Here is an 8,964-nt window from a genome sequence, read left to right on the forward strand (position 1 = left end):
CCGTGCACATGAATGTCTCCACTGCGCCGTTGACAGCGCATGTCCCCGCGCGAGTGCCAGTGCCCCCCTCAGCGGCATGGATGGCCGCCATCGACCGCTTCCTTGCACCAACGCCAGTCGCCTCCTCCCGCCAGTTGACTCGCTCCAAAGTACAGAACATTTTGGCCTTCCTTGAAGGTAGGCCAACGTCCAGGAGTACGCCAACAATGGCGCAAGACGCCGCCATCACCGTCGGTCAGTGGCCCGACGACACACAGAGCACGGCAGAGGAGCCGCTTCCCACCGCGAGACGCCCCCGCCGCGTAATCTAAATTTTCCATGAAAAACGTTCGGATTGCCATGCTTAAAATCCAAACGTTTAACATTTCCTTTTATTTTATATCGATCGTCGTATAATTTAAAGTCGGAGTCAGACTGAACGAAATGTATGGTTTGATCGATTGAATGTTCTGCTAGAGCCGTATCAAATTAAATACAAAACATCATCAAGCCACATGTATTCCTTGTCATACAACGACCTAGACTGCTTCAATGTCGAGCGCTCAACACGTTTAGCGTGCAGTTAATTTTAGACCAAAAATAGTGCTAATCACATGACAACACTCAAATAATATCCTAGTAGTTAATATCCGCATGCACTTAATATACTTCCAAATTAACGTGCATTGCACGTACACACTGACTAGTGCTGCTAGTACGTGAAACTGGTGCTGTGACTTGTGAACGCGTCCAGATATGGTCAACAGGAACATCGCCCGTGAGTTCTTCCTGTTTGCCCGTGCGTCTAAACGCAGAAGGGGAGGAGAGAGAGAGAGAGAGCACATGGAACCCACCAGTAAGTGAAGGCGAATAGTACTAAAAATAATATTACATGTTATCCATTAATTAGGCTGTGGTAATATAAAAATATTATGTGAACAAAGGGGGTACAACAAACATTGCTATTCTACGTATGTTTCCTATTGACGTGCGGCTTGAAGGCCCGGTCGCATGTTCGATCCTCGTCCTTTATTTTTTAATTTGTATATGGGTCCAAATTTGTTTCATGACATGTGGGCCCCTCGGTGTGTAGTTTGTAGCACTTTAATTTGTGGGTCGAAATTTGTTCCATTCCAAGTGGACTATCGGTGTGTAGTTTTGTAGCTTATTTATAATAATTAAAGAGAACAACATAGTTTTTTCAATAATACCATGGTGCGACGTTGAAGGCGAGAAAGGACGTGCGAGAGAGCGATGACCGAGCCAGAGGGAAATCAAGTAGGGGAGTTGCGTGGGTTGCAACAGTGTTTGGAGTAGTTGTGGGCCGAATGCTACGAAAATATAATCTAAACCGACCGGAACAAATGGCTACACAAATTAATCCAAGGTTGGAGTGCCCCTCGCAATGTAAATAGCTCCGGCTTTGTGAGGGATGGAGATGTAGTAGCTTTAACGCGTGGAAGATACGGTGTGAGAAAGCAAGGTCAATCGAGAGACATATAGATAGAGAGACAAAGTGAGTGTGGTCTGACATTCATTGAACAAATATATATGCTCTGGAGAGATATTGTCTGATTGAGCTTTTTGACAAGGGTGATGGCTGTAAGATAGAGCTTGAGAGATGATCCAGTCACAGACGTGTAGATATATTTTGTGTGTGGGAGGAAGCAAGGTCAACCGATCACATAGGGTCGCCATGTGATCGAAAGAGTAAGACAGGTTGGAGAGAGTGGCCTAGATAGACGATGTGCGTGAGAGAGTATACAATGTGAATAGGTCGAATTGGGCTCAAACATGGTGATATATCTTTTTTGTCCGAGAAAGAGCGAGGTCAATCAAGGCATACGGAGAGAGAGAGAGATTGAGTGAGCGTGGCCCACCATGAGGTCGAAAGAGTGGCGGCGGCTTGGATGGACTGACCTAGATAGACAATTTGCGTGAGAGAGTATAGAGTATGTCGATCGAGGCCCGAACAGGGAGATATATCATTTGCGTGTGAAAGAAAACGAGGTTAAACGAGACTCAGATAAGGAGAGCGAGATTGAGGGAGTGTGGCCCACCGTGCGGAAGAAAGAGTGAGACAGTCTCGAGGGAGTGACCTAGATATACAACATGCGTGCGTGCGCAAGAGAGGTTGGGGGGCTAGATAGGCAATGCATGTATTTAGCGCGAGAGGGTGAGAGAGAGGGGGGAGAGAGAGAGCTCGGCATGGGGTGGAATGGCGGGTGTGTGAGGTAAATACATTTGGTAATAGAGTGGTAAAGGGGTTGTGTAGTTGAGAGACTTAGAGATCGAAACATGGAGAGAAAGAATGAACGTGTGTTGGAAACCGATAGCTTCCTAAGGTGGTTAGGAGAGGAAGATTGACCGATACAGGAAGTATGTAGCGTTTGTGCGGGGGAGCTAAAAACAACATTTGAATGTACATAGTACGAGACTTAATATCGATGTTTCAATTCGGTGTACATTGTAAGATTTGAACTGAGGACCAGGCATACGGGTAATTATTTCGAATTTGTGCCATACTAAGTTTCGAAAAGTTGACATTGACTCAGTTTATTGTGCTATTTTGTAGGTCATATGTTTGAATCCATCCAAAATTTTTCTCACTACCATGGTGTTCATCATATACATATGAATTTGTATTAAAAAAGTAGCATGAATACAGTGAAAAGCGAAATCCACGTTAGAATTGGAGATCGCTACGTGACACACACTCTAATTCAAATAACTAACTACGTGACACACACTCTAATTCAAATAACTAATTATGTGACACACACTCTAATCCACGTTAGCGTGGGCACCGTTTCGATTTTTTCAAATAACTCCTCATTAATTAATTTATACTACTCCCTCTGTTCACTTTTATAAGGCCTTGAAGACATTTCACACAATGTGCAAAACAGTTCATTTTAACTTGTCTGAAACGACTTACAAAAGTGAACGGATGGAGTATCTCATTTTGAATGACTAATTATTGCAAGGAAAACACGGGCATGGTAATACATACAGATTCGTTTGCAAATGAAAGAAGATTCGTTTGCATTCTCAAATGTAGGCGCACCAGGCAGACCAGGGTCATGTCGGGGTGGACGCTGCTTCGGTGCCTTAAAGGCAACTGCCTTTGGGTCACTGACATATGGGCCAGCCACCTGTTGGGACCACATGTCATGGACACAAAGGCAGGTGCCTTAAGGCACCGAAGCATAGTCCTGTCGGGGTGGTCGCGTGTGTCGGACGGACGCGTAGCACCCAGCCACCCACCCCCCTCCCCCCCAAAAAAGGACGACGACAATATAAGTTCGTGCTTCCATGTTTCGGATTGAAATATATGGCGGTCCCAATTCCAGCCCTGCAAAATCTCTCTTCTCCACCGTCCCCTTCCGTTCCCAGATTGCTCAAATCCCTAATTCGCCACCAACCCTCGAATCGCCCCTCGTCTCGTCTCTTTCCCCACCGTTCCCCACCTTTGTGCCGGACGACGATGACGAAGACGACGGTCGCGCTTCACCACCGCACCGGAGCTACCTCATCTATGCCCTCGTCCACCGCACCGGGTGGTCCACCGACAATGTCGGCCGCCGCAACAAACGTGCCTCACAGACACCGAGTTCCATCGCATCAGGTGCGCTTCACCGACGCCGTCTCCCAGCTCACCGGGGCTACTTCACCGAGCACATCGTCGCACCTCCGCCCCCCGAGGCCGTTGGGGCTTCACCAACGGTCTCGTCCACCGCATCGTAGCGGTTCGCTGCTACCCATGATCTGCATCCGTGCGCGGCCAGCCAACGCCATCGCATCACCCTCAACGGCTCTGAAGTGACCCGCACTCTAGCTAGGCGAGCATGCCCAAACGCCGGCCCGAACTAGGTATCCACATATCACTCCCTTGTGCACTGTTCCGATGATGTTTGGATATCCTTTCTCTGCTCTCTTAGCTTACACGCCTATGCAACTCTGACTTTAACTCTTATTTCTTCTGGAGATATCATCTGAAACAAGCAAATCCATTTTTTAGCGAAGCATGACGGCGCTATGGGATCTGGTACACGTCCCGCACACCCGTATAACCTTGTAAGTATCTGTCCTCTGGTACAACATCAAGGTCGATTCCTCTTATTTGATCAACCATTCGCCGTGTCAAAAATGAAGAGGTGGATGCAAGGAGCACAAGGCCTGTACATCCAAGCAAGTGGTAACATGGACTTGTACATGGAACATCCCAAGCGCAAGCAGAGCTGCAGTGAGCATGTACAACGAGCTAGCGTAAGTCCCTACTTTTCATTTAATTCGTACTGGCATTCTTGTATGATTTGTGTGCAGTGGCTGATCCACGAATTCAAGTTACCAGGGGCGAACATTTAACTTAAAAAAATACGAAGGCACTTGCACTCCGGAAGTCAACATAACTTGAGAAATGTGAAGCTACATGCACTTTGAAAACCAGCTAATGATCCAAAGTAGTTCAGATTATAAACACTAAATGATGCAAGCACCAAAAAACACAAAATGCAACATGGTGTACAAGGACTACAAACATGGTCTGTACCTGCTTGAATTATTCGTTCTCTGGCTGAAAATATCGAAGTGTAATTGCATGTTTAACCAGTGCGCAAACTGCATATCAATATATCTATCCTGCACAAGTATGCCAATAGTTTCAAACAATAGATTAGAAAAGTATTTATGCTATGTTGTCATGATACGGGGACTTTCTGGTAGATGGCCTCGATGTTTCCTCAAGCTATGAAAATGCACTATAATTTGCTTGTCATCAATGCCTGCAAATCTCTGTCTCTCTCAACATAGTAGATCATCATTAGACACTAAATCCTTCAATGAGCTTGCAAAATGCTTGCATTAGATCCCTCATTAGACACTATATGTTCATCACCAGGAGCATGTAAAATGTTTGCATCAAATCCTTCATTAGCAGTCTGTTCATTAGACACTTCAGGCTCAAGAACAACATGAGCTTGTATGTTTGCACCGGAAACTTGATTAGATACATCAGATTCAGTCAGTTCAGTATTCATTGGGGGAGTTATAAAATAAGTAGAAATTGGTTTCATTTTCTCATAGATTCCCTACATACAAGCAGTTTTACAACACCGTCAGGTTTAACTATTGGCCAGAAATTAAAGAGTTGAATTAGATATAATCAGGGATGTGATGTACCTTCTCGTTGCGCATGCTACTCTTGCAAGTTGCGACTGTCCATTTGCGCAAGCTCGATGCCATGCCCGTGCTGCCACCGCTGCCTCCCACGCAGGCTACACCCAGGGTTGGATCTTCATCTTCTTGTCCTTCCGTTTGCTTGAAGCCCGGCGACCGCCCTCCAACAAGGGCGCGAGGAAGTGCTGTGTCGGTCTGTCCAGCGGCGGCTAGGTTAGGAGCGAACCAGACTGGAGGCTAGAGCGAATGAATTGGGATTTTTCCTGCTGTCGATCGATATGGGAGGCGCTCGTTTGGGACGCGAGCCTACTATAGGGCCTGCCTTGCACTTATGTTATTGGCCCATCCAAATTGAAACATTTTTCTTCATTTTTTACATTGCCTGCTCGTGCATTGGGACGAACAAAACTAGTGTGGGCCAACCTGGATGACTCAAACTAGGTGCACACTTTCCAGCCACGTGAGGCGGCCGCCCATACCAGCCCCTATGGTGGCGTCGCCCCTTTTTGCGTGTATGATTGGATAGTGAAAAATATTCCAGTGGCGCTTTTGATTTACCCGCAGAATGGTTGAATTGCTTGTTTCTATGAACCTAGTTCGCCAATAATGTGAAGGATGCCAGTCTTTTCATCCTATTGTTGATTGCTTAGATCTCGATATGCCAAAAGTAATCGCATGAATATACAGTAAAAGCCAGTGTGATGTGTTTGGCTACAACTAGTCTGACTACACGTCCTCATATAACATATCAAGGACGCACCATCTTACCAGATTAACCATTCGACTTACCCATGCAGTGTGGGAAGAAAGAAGTATTGGGACTGCGTATCCAAGCAATTGATGCCATGTACTCCTTCGTACAACCTTGTAAGCGAAAAAGAAGTTGTAGTGTGCCTATACAAAGAACTAGCGTAAGTTCAGTTACCTGCTTCTCGGAATTTTAGTTAGCCACTTATTGCAAAATTGTTCAATTACGTTGCTTGGCTTAATTTAGTTTTCTACTGATTACATAATGGCACAGCCTGTTAATCATATTGTAGACTGCACCTATCTATGTGTTTGATACTTACTGTTAAGAATTACCTGTTTGCCTTAACTTAAATATTTACTTGTTTGTTTAACTGCTTTGCTGCTGCAACAACGGGTTACAATGATGTTAATAACTACCTTTCAGCATCCAATTGAAACTCTTTAATTCCTTGTTTGTTTAACTGGTTTGCTGTTATAACTCCCAGTTGAGATGTTTTTCTAACTTTAACTTTTCTGAATCCAATCGGAACTTTAATGGCAAAACAGGTTAGCCCAAGATCAAAGAGCGAGGTCCCCATGGACGTTGCATCATCCAACAGCAGTGGCACCCACCCAATCATGCATTATGAATTGCCAACTACTGATGCTCTAGAGGCTAAACTAGTGGTAGAAAGAGATTCTGCTTCTGCACTTAGAGATGAAGTTGACATGTTGAGGAAGCAAAAAGCACAATCACAAGCAGTACTCAACACGACCATTAAATATTTGGTGGATTTCAGAACGAAGCAAGCTGAGACTGACCAGATTGTTAAGGTCCTGAAGGAAAAAAGGAAATTAAATTCCTACTTGGTAAATCGTAGGTGAAATGTTCTTTCCATAGTTGAATAACCTTTGTGTTGTCTGTTCATGTAATCAATCAAACCATTTGTTTTAGAGGTCATGTAATAATTGTTTTTGTTTTGTTTTTTGGTTTGTAATTTTATTTGAGCACAAGTCTGTATTAATTGATAAGACTCGGAGACATTTCATTTGGATTGCTGTGCCAGACCTACAAATAAGCCAATCGGGCTGAATGTGCATTCAGCAATAGTAGTACTCCCTCCGTTCCAAATTACTCGTTGAAGAAATGGGTGTGTTTAGAACTAAAATACATCTAGATACATCCATACTTGCGACAAGTAATTCGGAACAGAGGGAGTAGTATAGATGGACCATAAGTGGCACGCATCGGAAAGGGCCAAGATGCTGGCTAAAAAAAGGATGTTGTTGTAGCCAAAAAAAGTACAGTGGCCTGGCTTATGTATGTTAGTTGATATTATTGATCCATATACTCTATAAGTGTTTATATGTCTGTTAGTTCTGTACATTCTTGGTTGATTGACTCGGTATTTGAATCTTGATACATCGCTTGTGTACATATCTAAATGGGAGTACACATTATGCTGCGTGTGACATTTGAGTTGGACATGAAGTGTTCCAAATATTCGAATTCACCTTAAACTGGATTCTAGTTTCTGAATTTGAGTATCGGCATTTGTAAACCATATTCATATATGACAGTGGAATACATCTTTGTCGTCCTTTTGAAGATATATAAAAACACATAGAATGATTTACAAAGATTCATATAGGAATACAAAATGGATTAGAATTTAGTTGCCAGGGTAAATGTGGATGCTTATTGTCACAAAATTTGAAAGAAGCAGCAAAATGTCCACTCCCACGTCGGCTTCCCGAAGCCAAGTGTTTGGGAGATGGAAATTACTGTCTACCCATTACATAGACAATCCATCGGCCCGATTTCCACTGCTCTAAATAGGGGTAGGTTAGTAACTTCAATTAGACGTGACACGACTGCCTCTGATCCCATTCCGACACTGTGGGCGTCAAACATGGGCGGCAAAACTCATTTGATTCAAGCTCGTCCAAAAGACCTCCGTTTCTCCCTCCATTCCCCATTCATACACGGTGGGCGGCAAAATAAACTTGACTCGGCCGAAATCGATGTAGGAAAATATTTTCAATAGGGGCAGGTTTGTAACTTCACTCAGACGTGACACAACCGCCCTACCTGTCAGCCCCGTTCATACACCGTGGGCGCTAACCACCCTCTCCTCGCCCTAAATTGCTCTGGGCAAATATTGGCGAGATGCGAGATTACCGTCCTATCCCCAACCGACGAGACGTCCAAATTTTAAACAGGGCTAAGTTCGTAACTTTCCCATATTTCAAACAGGCGCGTCCCAAAAACATGGTTCCCCGTACCTCTCCCTCCATTTTCCCATTCATACACCGTCCGTGCTAGAACACCCCATCCCCACACCAGCCTTCGTCCGCCACCCCATCCATCGCCGCCGTCCTCAACCACATCCATCGCCACCGTCCTCCACCATGCCGGAGCGCCTACCAAGACCGTGTCATCCACTGCTAGAGATGGACGTTTCTCATCCACGGCGACAGACCAATAGCCTTGCATCGCATCCTCTCGCTTCATCGGCGCCGTCATCCTCTTTGCCGGGGCCGCTCACATGACCTTCTCTTCCACCGCAACGGGACTTATCCCTCGATGCACCCGTCTATCGTCGCAGATCTGCTTCAACGCCACTGACAGCCATCGCACCCCGATGCCTACACGGCGTCGCAAGAGAGGTGGTACTTCATATCTCCTCAACTTTTTGATCTCAACTAGAAAATAGATCTTAACTTGGTTACTCTACTTTCTTTTCATCTCTTAGAATTTAGTTCTTAGTTCGAAGCAAACAATGGATGCTAAATATCATTTCTTTGGTTTGTAGCTTCAAATCTGCCATGGCACAGCCATAATACGATTTAATTGATCATGCTTAGGGTTTAATTGATCATGTTGGTTCCGTGGTGGTTTCTTTTAGGGTGGACCACCCTGTTTCTAAATACTGGAACCATAGACATGAGTGAATAGTATTCTCTCTATGTGATCTCTTCCATCATGTGTGGGTAACGAACATTGCATTGTATAGAAAGAAAGTGCCATTTCCAGCTTTTACATAGGTTTCGATCTTTTACATGGAATACAATCTG

Source organism: Triticum urartu, chromosome 7, assembly GCF_003073215.2.
Source record: "Triticum urartu cultivar G1812 chromosome 7, Tu2.1, whole genome shotgun sequence".
Classification (NCBI taxonomy): domain Eukaryota; kingdom Viridiplantae; phylum Streptophyta; class Magnoliopsida; order Poales; family Poaceae; genus Triticum; species Triticum urartu.